Raw genomic sequence first — 14,294 nt, 5'->3', positions numbered from 1 at the left:
TACTGGGCATGTGATCTACTAAGACTGTTTACAAATGAAAAGTGGTGCAGACTGCCTTATTTACGTAAATGAGGTTTTTGACTGTACCACTAGCATTATGTGCCCATGAAAACACTCATTTCCGTCCGCATTCATATATTCATGTTCTCCGAGCTGTGTTAAAGTTAAGTTAAAGTACCAATGATTGTCACACACACACTAGGTGTGGCGTAATTATTCTCTGCATTTGACCCATCACCCTTGTTCACCCCCTGGGAGGTGAGGGGAGCAGTGGGCAGCAGCGGTGGCCGCGCCCGGGAATCATTTTTGGTGATTTAACCCCCAATTCCAACCCTTGATGCTGAGTGCCAAGCAGGGAAGTAATGGGTCCCCTTTTTATAGTCTTTGGTATGACTCGGCTGGGGTTTGAACTCACAACCTACCGATCACAGGGCGGACACTCTAATCACTAGTGCGATGTTGTTCAACTAACAGCACACATCTAATTGTGAAGACCCAAATAGGACTCTGGACACAGATGCAGGATTTCAGAAACAGATATTTATTCTGACAAGGAAAGGGGTTCAAAACGGGAGAAACAAAATAGTCCACTACTGTATAATCTCTAACACATTTTCTGCAATATAGAATTGCAATCCAGACAACAAAACACTAATTTTAGCACACTGACAGTGGGCTCTGCTGGGAAGCATCGCAGCGCATTCAAGCGTGTGAAATGCAAGAAAAAGCGAGCAGGGAAACCTGCGAAACCGGCTTGTAGGGATGATATAGCCCCTGTGTTTTTTCCTGACCTAATGGATATATATATATATATATATATATATATATATATATATATATATATATATATATATATATATATATATATATATATATATATATATATATATATATATATATATATATATATATATATATATACTATATTTATATAAACAGTATATCTATATGTTATATGCTATCAGAATCAGGTAATACACCAATTTATATTCTTGTCTATAAATATAGCTATAAATATATATATATATATATATATATATATATATATATATATATATATATATATATATATATATATATATATATATATATATATATATATATATATATATATATAATATATATATATATATATATATATATATATATATATATATATATATATATATATATATATATATATATATATATATATATATATATATATATATATATATATATATATATATATATATATATATATATATATATATATATATATATATACATATATATATACATATGTATGTGTGGGCACATACATATTACGCTCTACCACGGTATCGAGCACTATTTTTTGGATAATCTAATTAAGACATATATATATATATATATACATATATATATAGCTTGCATTGATTAAAATCAGACAGAATTTACAGTCGTGCTGATTACTTCCACATTTTCGTTTTTACATTGTGGAGGAGAAAAAAAATCCTCCTTTCTGTCCAATACCACGTGGAAGTAGTTGGTTTTTGGCATCTTATTTGTCCAGCTTTCATAGTCGTTTTTATACACTTTACAAGAAATACATTGACGGCAAACTCCGTAGCTTGCTAGCTAGTGTGCGCTAGCTTTCTGAGACTTTTATTTTGTTAGCGCAGGATAAGATGGAGCAGCGCTTTTATTGTGAAGACAGGAACTGTGTAGTTGGTCTTTAGGCTTTTGACGGCAGGTAAGGCGCAAGAGTCTGTTGAAATAAAAAGTGTTTCTCGCCTTCCCGCCAGTCGTTTTTTTCTTCACACTGAGCTCGCAGCCCGCAGCGTCATCTCACAAGATCCTTGGGTGCCGCGAATGTCAATCAAGTGACCAAAGTGACGTCATAGTGAAGATTGATGGTCGCTAATTTTTAAGACTATTTTTTTTAATGCCTGGCTGGCGATTGACTGACACACCCTCCGCGATCAATCGACGTAATGGTCACCCCTGCCCTAGGGAGTACCAGATCATCTTAAATTGGCAGACCTGCTTAATGATAGTTTTTTGGCGGTTGCGTTTGTTGAAGTCGACGGGTCAGTTTCCCGTGACCCTGACACTGGCTCACCTCTGGTTGGCGTTGTCACCTCTTCTTCTACACTGGCCAGCGGCAAATCCGTTAACATTATGGTCCTGATGGCAATCCTTGTTGCCAGCTTCCCTTTTCCCAGTGTACGCTAAATTGTCACATGAGTTTGACCATGTGTCAAAAGCGTGTAAGATTATGACTGTCTAAAGCAGTGGTTCTCTAACTTTTTTCACCATTTGCCACCTAAGAAAAAACTTGGCTCTCCGAGAACCACCATGAAAACCAACAATACTATAGTAGTATGGATCATTAAAACCAAGGCAGAGGTTTTATTTAATAAGTATATTTAATATTTTGACCACAATTTGAGTATGGGAAAATAAAACACTTTACTTTGATCAAATGATTCTTTGGTGTACCACTAGTGCAGGGGTCGGCAACCCGCGGCTCCGGAGCCGCATGCGGCTCTTTGACCACTCTGATGCGGCTCAGCTGCATACTTGCCGACCCTCCCGGTTTTCCCAGTATACTTAACGACCCTCCCGATTTTCCCAGGAGACTGCCTCTCCTAGAAATCTCCCAGGGCAAATATTATCCTATTTTCACTCTAATTACTTAATCAAGGGCGTGCCCTAATGGCACTGCATTAATTGTCCTCTATAGCATTTACAAACAGCGTGCCAGCCCGGCCACATGTTATATGTTGCTTTTACTTGCACACGTAGTCGACAGCAAGGCATACTTGCTCAATAGCCACACAGCTTACACTGACGGTGGACGTATAAAACAACTTTAACACTGTTACATTACAAATATGCGCCACACTGTAAACCCACACCAAAAAAGAATGAAAAAAACATTTCTGGAGAACATCCGCACCGTAACACAACACAACAAATACCCAGAATCCCATGCAGCCCTAACTCTTCCGGTCTACATTATACACCCCCGCTACCACCAAACCCCCCCACACATCAACCCCCTCCCCCCTCTCCGTGCGTCGGTTGAGCGGAAGAGTTATGGCTGCATGGGATTCTGGGTATTTGTTGTGTTGTGTTTATGTTGTGTTACAGTGCAGATGTTCTCCAGAAATGTTTGTCATTCTTTTTTGGTGTGGGTTCAAAGTGTGGCGCATATTTGTAACGTAACAGTATTAAAGTTGTTTTTGTACGACTACCGTCAGTGTAAGCTGTGTGGCTGTTGAACAAGTATGCCTTGCTGTCACTTAAGTGAGCAAGCAAAAGCTGCATTATACATGTGGCCAAGCAGGTATGCTGTTTGGGCAGGCTGTAGAGGGCGCTAAAAGCAGTGCCAGCACGCCCTGAAATTTGGGAGTCTCCCGGGAAATTTAGAGGGTTGGCAAAAAAGACGCTATCAAGCGCCATTCAATTGGAGATGGCGGCGCATGGCTATGGCTATGCTGCGGCTCGCTAATGCTCTTAGGAGTGTAGAGCGATTTGGCAAAAAACACCCGTCATTTCTGTCAATTTCATGGCTGGCTCAAAGCGTGAACACTCTGTGATCACATACGACCGACAGACAATTCTGGATGTGGATGGATCGGGTCGTTATAGACTGAAAAATGCATGTACGGTGGACCTCCTCGCTAGCATGGGAATACTTCGCGGACTACATCGAGCGGCCTTTGTAGCAGCGGAGTCAAGTGCTAGCGGTGACCGACAATGGAGACGACATAAGCGGTGCGAGCGGAAGCAGAAGCAGGGTTGCCGAGCGGGGCTAACAACAAAGAGAAAAGCTAACCAAAGAAGCGTGGAGTCTCCGGGTAAGAAGCCATTTAAACTAGAACAAGCCGGCGTCAGGATGGATAATCCCTGCACACATAGCAATTCTCTTAGAATAAAACACAACTCACATAATGTTTTTTCTTTTGTGACCGTGTCAGAGGCAGACATACATTGTACTGAGGTAGCTAACTATGATGCGTTCAGTTTATCGCAACATCAAGCAAAAAATCTGAATATCCCCGTCGTATCAATTCCTAGATATGGTCGAAACTATTTAAAGTGCAATACGCATAATAAACGCAACATTATTAATATTGCTACTTCGGATAATTTCAACAAACAATCCTCAAAACAGCCCACTACCTATAATATGGGCTTTTTAAACATAAGATCATTATCTTCCAAAACGTTATTAGTTAATGAAGTCATTAGAGACAACAAACTTGACGTCGTTGGTCTCGCCGAGACCTGGCTCAAACCAGACGATTTTTTTGCGCTAAATGAGGCATCTCCTCCTAACTATACCAATACACATGTTGCCCGACCTCTTAAAAGGGGAGGGGGTGTCGCACTAATATACAATGAAAACTATAATTTTACACCTAACCTAAATAATAAATACAACTCGTTTGAGGTGCTCACTTTGAAGTTTGTCACACCGCTGCCTCTCCACCTGGCTGTTATCTACCGCCCCCCTGGGCCCTATTCGGACTTCATCAGTGAATTCTCAGAGTTTGTTGCTGATCTAGTGACGCACGCCGACAATATAATCATAATGGGGGACTTTAATATCCATATGAATACCCCATCGGACCCTCCATGCGTGGCGCTCCAGACTATAATTGATAGCTGTGGTCTTACACAAATAATAAATGAACCCACGCATCGCAACGGTAATACGATAGATCTGGTGCTTGTCAGGGGTGTCACCACCTCTAAAGTTACGATACTCCCGTACACTAAAGTAATGTCCGATCATTACCTTATAAAATTCGAAGTTCTGACTCATTGTCAACAAACTAATAATAATAATAATAACTACTATAGCAGCCGCAACATTAATGCTGCCACAACGACGACTCTTACTGACCTACTGCCTTCGGTAATGGCACCATTCCCAAATTATGTGGGCTCTATTGATAACCTCACTAACAACTTTAATGACGCCCTGCGCGACACCATTGATAGTGTAGCACCGCTAAAGCTAAAAAGGGCCCCTAAAAGGCGTACCCCATGGTTTACAGAAGAAACTAAAGCCCAGAAATTATCATGTAGAAAGCTGGAACGCAAATGGCGTGCGACTAAACTTGAGGTTTTCGATCAAGCATGGTGTGATAGTTTAATAACTTATAAACGCATGCTTACCTCAGCTAAAGCTAAATATTACTCAAATCTCATCCACCTCAACAAAAATGATCCTAAATTTCTGTTTAGTACAGTAGCATCGCTAACCCAACAAGGGACTCCTCCCAGTAGCTCCACCCACACAGCAGATGACTTTATGAATTTCTTTAATAAGAAAATTGAAGTCATTAGAAAAGAGATTAAAGACAATGCATCTCAGCTACAACTGGGTTCTATTAACACAAATACGACTGTATATACGACGGATACCGCCCTCCAAAATAGTTTCTCTCTCTTTGATGAAATTACATTGGAGGAATTGTCAAAATGTGTAAATGGGACAAAACAAACAACATGTTTACTTGACCCAATTCCTGGGAAACTTATCAAGGAGCTTTTTGTATTATTAGGTCCATCAGTGTTAAATATTATAAACTTATCACTTTCCTCTAGCACTGTTCCCCTAGAATTCAAAATAGCGGTTATTCATCCTCTACTCAAAAGACCTAACCTCGATCCTGATCTCCTGGCAAACTACCGGCCGGTGTCCCACCTTCCGTTTATCTCGAAAATCCTCGAAAAAATTGTAGCACAGCAGCTAAATGAACACTTAGCGTCTAACAATCTCTGTGAACCTTTTCAGTCCGGTTTCAGGGCAAATCACTCTACGGAGACAGCCCTCGCAAAAATGACTAATGATCTATTGCTAACGATGGATTCTGATGCTTCATCTATGTTGCTGCTTCTTGATCTTAGCGCCGCTTTCGATACTGTTGATCATAATATTTTATTAGAGCGTATCAAAACGCGTATTGGGATGACAGACTTAGCCTTGTCTTGGTTTAACTCTTATCTTACTGACAGGATGCAGTGTGTCTCCCATAACAATGTGACCTCGGACTATGTTAAGGTAACGTGCGGAGTTCCCCAGGGTTCGGTTCTTGGCCCTGCACTCTTTAGTATTTACATGCTGCCGCTAGGTGACATCATACGCAAATACGGTGTTAGCTTTCACTGTTATGCTGATGACACCCAACTCTACATGCCCCTAAAGCTGACCAACACGCCGGATTGTAGTCAGCTGGAGGCGTGTCTTAATTAAATTAAACAATGGATGTCCGCTAACTTTTTGCAACTCAACGCTAAGAAAACGGAAATGCTGATTATCGGTCCTGCTCAACACCGACATCTATTTAATAATACCACCTTAACATTTGACAACCAAACAAATAAACAAGGCGACTCGGTAAAGAATCTGGGTATTATCTTCGACCCAACTCTCTCGTTTGAGTCACACATTAAGAGTGTTACTAAAACGGCCTTCTTTCATCTCCGTAATATCGCTAAAATTCGTTCCATTTTGTCCACAAGCGATGCTGAGATCATTATCCATGCGTTCGTTACATCTCGTCTCGATTACTGTAACGTTTTGTTTTCAGGCCTCCCTATGTCTAGCATTAAAAGATTACAGATGGTACAAAATGCGGCTGCTAGACTTTTGACAAAAACAAGAAAGTTTGATCATGTTACGCCTATACTGGCTCACTTGCACTGGCTTCCTGTGCACCTAAGATGCGACTTTAAAGTTTTACTACTTACGTATAAAATACTACACGGTCAAGCTCCTGCCTATCTTGACGATTGTATTGTACCATATGTCCCGGCAAGAAATCTGCGTTCAAAGAACTCCGGCTTATTAGTGATTCCCAGAGCCCAAAAAAAGTCTGCGGGCTATAGAGTGTTTTCTATTCGGGCTCCTATACTATGGAATGCCCTCCCGGTAAAAGTTAGAGATGCTACCACAGTAGAAGCATTTAAGTCTCATCTTAAAACTCATTTGTATACTCTAGCCTTTAAATAGACTCCCTTTTTAGACCAGTTGATCTGCCGTTTCTTTTCTTTTCTTTTCTACTCTGCTCCCAACCCGGGGTGGACTGCTAGCCTGTCCATCAGACGGGGACATCTCTACGCTGCTGACCCGTCTCCACTCGGGATGGTTCCTGCTGGCCCCACCATGGACTGGACTTTCGCTGATGTGTTGGACTTTCACAATATTATGTCAGACCCACTCGACATCCATTGCTTTCGGTCTCCCCTAGAGGGGGGGGGGTTACCCACATATGCGGTCCTCTCCAATGTTTCTCATAGTCATTCACATTGACGTCCCACTGGGGTGGGTGAGTTTTCCTTGCCCGTATGTGGGCTCTGTACCGAGGATGTCGTTGTGGCTTGTACAGCCCTTTGAGACACTTGTGATTTAGGGCTATATAAATAAACATTGATTGATTGATTGAATTAAAAGTCGCGGGCCGCACTAACATTAAATTTCCTTATTAAGATGTGTGCCGGTGTGTGTGTCAGAGACCCCTGGTTAACATAGCGCAAAGCAATTTAAATTTTCAAAAATTTTTTGTGGCTCCCATTGTTTTCTTTAATTTATGAAACTTTCCAAAATGGCTCTTTGAGTGGTAAAGGTTTCCGACCCCTGCACTAGTGATACACGTACCACAGTTTGAAAATCACTGGTCCAACGTATGTGGTTCACCAAAGGGCTCGCTGCATGGTTTGTGCCAGGCACAACCCTGGTAGGCCGCTGAAGACTCCATCAGCTGCCCACCCCCACCCGACTTCCACTTTCAACATCAAATGATTGATTTCATGGAACTCCACCCAGGCGAAGGGAAGAAATACTGCTTGGTGATGGTAGACATGTTCTCCAAGTGGGTCAAAGCCTTCCCCACAAAGAATGCGACAGCTGACACTGTTGCAAAGCCACTGGTGCGAGAGTTAATTCCGCAATGGGTCATCCCAGAAAAGATCTCTGACAATAGCCCCCATTAATGACCAATATGAGTGCGACTTTAGGTGTTGACCTGAGAAAACACTACAGTTACCACCCACAGTGGGGAGGGACAGTACAGAGAGAGAACAGCAACAATAAACAGAAATGAGCAAAATGTAGTGATGGCATGAATTAGATACGATGCCTGCCCCTGGTCCTGGTACTGATATGATGCCGGCCCCTGGTCCTGGTACTGATGCAGATGCGGATGAGAGTTTGCAGCCGAAGGAACCTGTCACTATTTAAGATTTTGTTTGGTGCCCCACCAAACGTGCGGATGGGTCCCAGGCCAAGAGGATCCCTCCAGACATTTATGGGAGATGATGCGTTATTTGAATATTGCTTGCACTTAACCAATTTTCTCAGTGGCATCGGGAGGACCGTTCGAGAAGCGCTTCCGATCACCGCCGACAGACTTCTGCACAACATCCAACCCGGCGATTGGGTCCTCATCAAGAACCTGAGCCCAAACAAGTTCAAGCTCAGCCACTGGCTTGGGCCATTCCAGGTTTTATTCACACCGCAGTCAACGTCACGAAACGTGCCATGTGGGTCCACGCCACTCACTGCAAACGAGTCCCACAGCTGACGGCAGTTCTGTGTGTAAAGTGCAAGGACCCACCCCACCGGAGCCTGAATAGAAAAAGCTCTATAGCCTGCAGACTTTTTTTGGGGCTCTGGGATTCACTAATAAGCCGGAGTTCTTAGAGCGCAGATTTCCTGCCGGGACATATGGTACAATACAATCAGCACGATAGGATGGAGCTAGACCGTTTAGTAGTTTATACGTAAGTAGTAAAACCTTAAAGTCGCATCTTAAGTGCTCAGGAAGCCAGTGCAGGTGAGCCAGTTTAGGCGTAATATGATCAAACTTTCTTGTTCTTGTCAAAAGTCTAGCAGCTGCATTTTGTACCAACTGTAACCTTTTAATGCTAGACATAGGGAGGGAGCCCTGAAAATAATATGTTACAGTAATTGAGACGAGACGTAACGAACGCATGAATAATGATCTCAACTGGTGGACAAAATGAGACAAATTTTAGCGATATTACGGTGATGAAAGAAGGCCGTTTTAGTAACACTCTTAAAGGCCTACTGAAATTAATTTTTTTTAATTTAAACTGGGATAGCAGATCCATTCTATGTGTCATACTTGATCATTTCGCGATATTGCCATATTTTTGCTGAAAGGATTTAGTATAGAACAACGACGATAAAGTTCGCAACTTTTGGTCTCTAATTTAAAAAAGCCTTGCCCCTACCGGAAGTAGCGTGACGTAGTCAGTTGTTCACCTCCTCATATTTTCCTATTGTTTTCCACGCAGCTAGAGCAATTCGGACCGAGAAAACGACGATTACCCCATTAATTTGAGCGAGTATGAAAGATTCATGGATGAGGAACGTTAAGAGTGACGGACTAGAATGCAGTGAAAGACATATATTTTTTCGCTCTGACCGTAACTTAGGTACAAGCTGGCTCATTGGATTCCAAACTCTCTCCTTTTTCTATTGTGGATCACGGATTTGTGTTTTAAACCACCTCGGATACTATATCCTCTTGAAAATGAGAGTCGAGAACGCGAAATGGACATTCACAGTGACTTTTATCTCCACGACAATACATCGGCAAAGCTCTTTAGCTACTGAGCTAACGTGATAGCATCTGGCTCAAATGCAGATAGAAACAAAATAAATAAATCCCTGACTGGAAGGACAGACAGAAGATCAACAATACTATTAAACCATGGACATGTAACTACACGGTTAATAATTCTCAGCCTGGCAAAGCTTAACAATGCTGTTGCTAACGACGCCATTGAAGCTAACTTAGCAACCGGACCTCACAGAGCTATGCTAAAAACATTAGCGCTCCATCTACGCCAGCCAGCCCTCATCTGCTCATCAACACCAGTGCTCACCTGCGTTCCAGCGATCGATGGCGCGACGAAGGACTTCACCCGATCACATATGCGGTTGGCGGCTAGCATCAGCTAGCGCGTCTGCTATCCAATTAAGTCCTCCTTGTTGTGTTGCTACAGCCAGCCGCTAATACACCGATCCCACCTACAACTTTCTTCTTTGCTATCTCCGTTGTTCATTAAACAAATTGCAAAAGATTCACCAACACAGATGCCCAGAATACTGTGGAATTATGAAATGAAAACAGAGCTTTTTGTATTGGCCTCAATGGGGGAGCCATACCTCTGTTCTACTGGCTACGTCACGCGCATACGTCATATCCAAAGGAGTTTTCAACCGGAAGTGTGGGGGGAAATTTAAAATTGCACTTTATAAGTTAACCCGGCCGTATTGGCATGTGTTGCAATGTTAAGATTTCATCATTGATGTATAAACTATCAGACTGCGTGGTCGGTAGTAGTGGGTTTCAGTAGGCCTTTAATGTGTGACTCAAATGAGTTGGGTCGAAGATAATACCCAGATTATTTACCGACTCGCTTTGTGTAATATTTTGGTTGTCAGAAGTTAAGGTGGTTTTATTAAATAGGTGTGACGTGCTAGTAACCTCTCCTCCAAGGTCATAGAAGAGTGAGCCCTTTTGCACAACACAAAGAACCTTGTTACAGGGCCAGAAGCAGACGAAGCACCGTGGCTTTAAGGCATCACACCGGCCGACGTCACAGACAACAAGCCCAGCCACCCAACCACGAACTGTGCTGTCCTTCCAACCCTCAGATCCCACCACTGTTATACACTGAAGGACGTGACTTGAAAATGTTTTTATTCTTGTTTTATCGATTCCTTTGGAATCAAAGAAGTGAAATGTGTCTGAAAACATAAATATGCCATCGTATAAACATTTAGACGTTGTTTTAGTCAGGAACGAACCTAAAGTACTGTGCCTTTAGTCTTAGAATCAAACCAAACATGTGATGCGTTAGCCTTGAGAGAACTTCATATACGAACGTACAATGCTTTTAGTCTTGGAGGGTTGTTCAAAGAGTCCGAAATCTGCTTAGTCGTTGGTCAAAGGTTACTTCCTCCCTACTGTATTGTATAAAAGAATGACACATCTGGCATTTTGCGCCTTTTCCTTTCATACCTGCTATGAATATGAACTGTGCCTTTTGAGATGCCCGAGCTTCTCAAAATAAATCTAAGAAAGACAATGTTGTTTGACTAAGCGAAAAAAGGACAATTTCCAATACAAGCTTTAGTCATCTTTAATTAGCATTAGAAGGCCCAAAACACATCAAGAAAGTGTTGTTGTATGAAAAAGCTAGCAGGCAACATGCAAACAGGGAAACATTGCACAGATGATAGCAGTGTAAACCAACTTGCACAGCACTACAGAGTTGACCTGAAATCAGAGAAGGTTCTAGTGAAAAGAAACGTCCTTGCCTAAAAATCAGAGGCTGGATGACAACCCAAAGATATGTTGTCTGTGCACAACCTCTTTGATTCAGAATTGTTACACTTGCAAGATTGTTTTTGCTTACAACTTGTTGTTACTGTATTTGGATTACACAGCAAATACTGAAGAAATCGAAATGGTTGAAAAGCAATATTGTTAGTTTCCTGTTATTACTGTAATGGTGATTTAAGGCATTAAGACCACAGGTGTCAAATTCAAGGCCGACAGGCCACACCTGGCCAGTAGGAATGGGTGATATATAGACTATCACAATAACCTGCCATTTATGGTGAAAACGATAAAAGTGAAGATAAAAAAACCAACTCCTTTTTAACTATGAGTCTGTCAGTGCATTCAATCTTCAGAGTCCCCAAAACACTGCACTAAAATAACACTAAGGCTATTAATCTACATCAATTAAGTTTAAGTAGCACACCTATACGGCAAAGCTGTAGTATAGTGCTTTGCTTATCATACAGTAGGGAAGTTATTTTTCTGTCAGCAACAATATAGACATTATTATTATGAGTTTTATATAACAAATCAATCAGATCTTGTTATGATGCGACTTCAGTGTGAACTCCTGCACTCCAGTCGCATAATGGCGAATAATGATAACGATTATTATAAGCATCATCATTATTCACCAAAATAGAGGGATACAAAATAAATAGTGGAAATTAACAGAAATAGGCGAAAATAATGATTCAGGAACACACGTCAGTCCATGTTCCACCACTGGTCGCCAACACGCTTTTCAGAGCAGACAATGAGGCAAATGTCCCCAAATCTGCGGGAGACATCTCATTTCATAATCTTCTCCATGGTTTAAAAACTGTTGACTTCGATTGCACAGAATGTTTCAAATAGGAACAAATGGGCCAGTACTGAGCTGACTAGAATTGAGGCATGTCTACTTTTGGGTTTACGTCCATAAACACTAGGGTCTGGCTCGACCTTGCTAAGGAAACAGTGAAAACGTGGACAGGATTTTCAGTATAGTAATGCAGGCGTTACTGATGAAACGGATTGTATTGGATAATAAGCGCTGACAAAGGGTATTCAAATGATTTTTAGTCATAGTTAATAATGATATTATAATTTATTTAGACTCATAATCCTGCATATTTACGTTGTATATTTCTGCATTTTTTTTGTAAAAAAAAAATAATAATAATCACACCAACCTTTTAAGAAGGGCTTAAGCCCCCCCTAAAATAGGCCTAACGACGCCAATGCCCTTCTTGTAGACGGCCTCTGTGTTCTTAGACCAGTCCAGTGTATTGTCAATGTGAACTCCAAGGTATTTATAATCTTCAACAATGTTCACATCGACCCCCCGGATGGAAACAGGGGTCACTGTTGCCTTCCTCCTCCAGCTCCTTAGTCTTTGTGACAATGAGCTGGAGCGACAAAGCCACCCACCACATCCCAGTACTCTGTCTCACCACTCTTGCTGATACATCCTCTACAGCCGAGTCCACAGTCTGCCTATAGGGGTGGGCCTGCTTATGACTTCAAAAAATGTATACTCCCTTTAGGCCACGCCTGCTGTACTTGTACTGTAGTTGTGTCTCACACACTTCTCATGTCCAAATGTCATCTCTGATTGTGTGCGTGTGTGTTAGCATTGAGCAGCACAAGTCATTGACAAAGTTACTAGTATGACTATTCCTAAGTCAGATGCTAACATGTGCGTGGTGCTGAATGTGTTTAAAAATAACCTTCTGATGTTTTTTCTGAATCAGTGAACGCTGCGGGGGGAACACGACTTCTAAAGATAGAAGCATATTAATACATTTAGAAGCAGCAGTGCTTAAAATAGAAACACGAGCAAAGCGACATCATTTGCTGTTTGCCAGGTCAAGCAAAAACTGCTCATCTTTCATTCACAAAAGTCACACTTTGTTACATGGAACCAGATGCCGACATATATATATATATATATATATATATATATATATATATATATATATATATATATATATATATATATATATATATATATATATATATATATATATATATATATATATATATATATATATATATATATATACAAACATGTATATATATATATATATATATATATATATATATATATATATATATATATATATATATATATATATATATATATATATATATATATATATATATATATATATATATATATATATATACTACCGTTCAAAAGTTTGGGGTCACATTGAAATGTCCTTATTTTTGAAGGAAAAGCACTGTACTTTTCAATGAAGATTATTTTAAACTAGTCTTAACTTTAAAGAAATACACTCTATACATTACTAATGTGGTAAATGACTATTCTAGCTGCAAATGTCTGGTTTTTGGTGCAATATCTACATAGGTGTATAGAGGCCCATTTCCAGCAACTATCACTCCAGTGTTCTAATGGTACAATGTGTTTGCTCATTGGCTCAGAAGGCTAATTGATGATTAGAAAACCCTTGTGCAATCATGTTCACACATCTGAAAACAGTTTAGCTCGTTACAGAAGCTACAAAACGGACCTTCCTTTGAGCAGATTGAGTTTCTGGAGCATCACATTTGTGGGATCAATTAAACGCTCAAAATGGCCAGAAAAAGAGAACTTTCATCTGAAACTCGACAGTCTATTCTTGTTCTTACAAATGAAGGCTATTCCACAAAATTGTTTGGGTGATCCCAAACTTTTGAACGGTAGTGTATATATATATATATATATATATATATATATATATATATATATATATATATATATATATATATATATATATATATATATATATATATATATATATATATATATATATACACGTTATATATACACGTATATATATATATATATATATATATATGAAAGTATATATATACACACATATATATATATATATATATATATATATATATATATATATATATATATATATATATATATATATTCAT

General features: G+C 40.1%; 1 long non-coding RNA gene across 1 annotated transcript in view; it reads right to left on the bottom strand.

The window, feature by feature from the left end:
- The window catches only part of LOC133650813 (uncharacterized), a 43,209-nt gene extending 30,436 nt beyond the window's left edge, over positions 1 to 12,773 (bottom strand). The window contains exon 1 of the long non-coding RNA XR_009826304.1: positions 12,536 to 12,773. This is a non-coding gene — a long non-coding RNA (uncharacterized LOC133650813). The remainder of the gene's footprint in view (positions 1 to 12,535) is intronic.
- Positions 12,774 to 14,294: the final 1,521 nt, after the last annotated feature.

Source organism: Entelurus aequoreus, linkage group LG05 (genome assembly GCF_033978785.1).
Source record: "Entelurus aequoreus isolate RoL-2023_Sb linkage group LG05, RoL_Eaeq_v1.1, whole genome shotgun sequence".
Lineage (NCBI taxonomy): Eukaryota > Metazoa > Chordata > Actinopteri > Syngnathiformes > Syngnathidae > Entelurus > Entelurus aequoreus.
The sequence above is the reverse complement of the archived record's forward strand: the minus strand, read 5'-3'. Positions and strand labels throughout refer to the sequence as shown.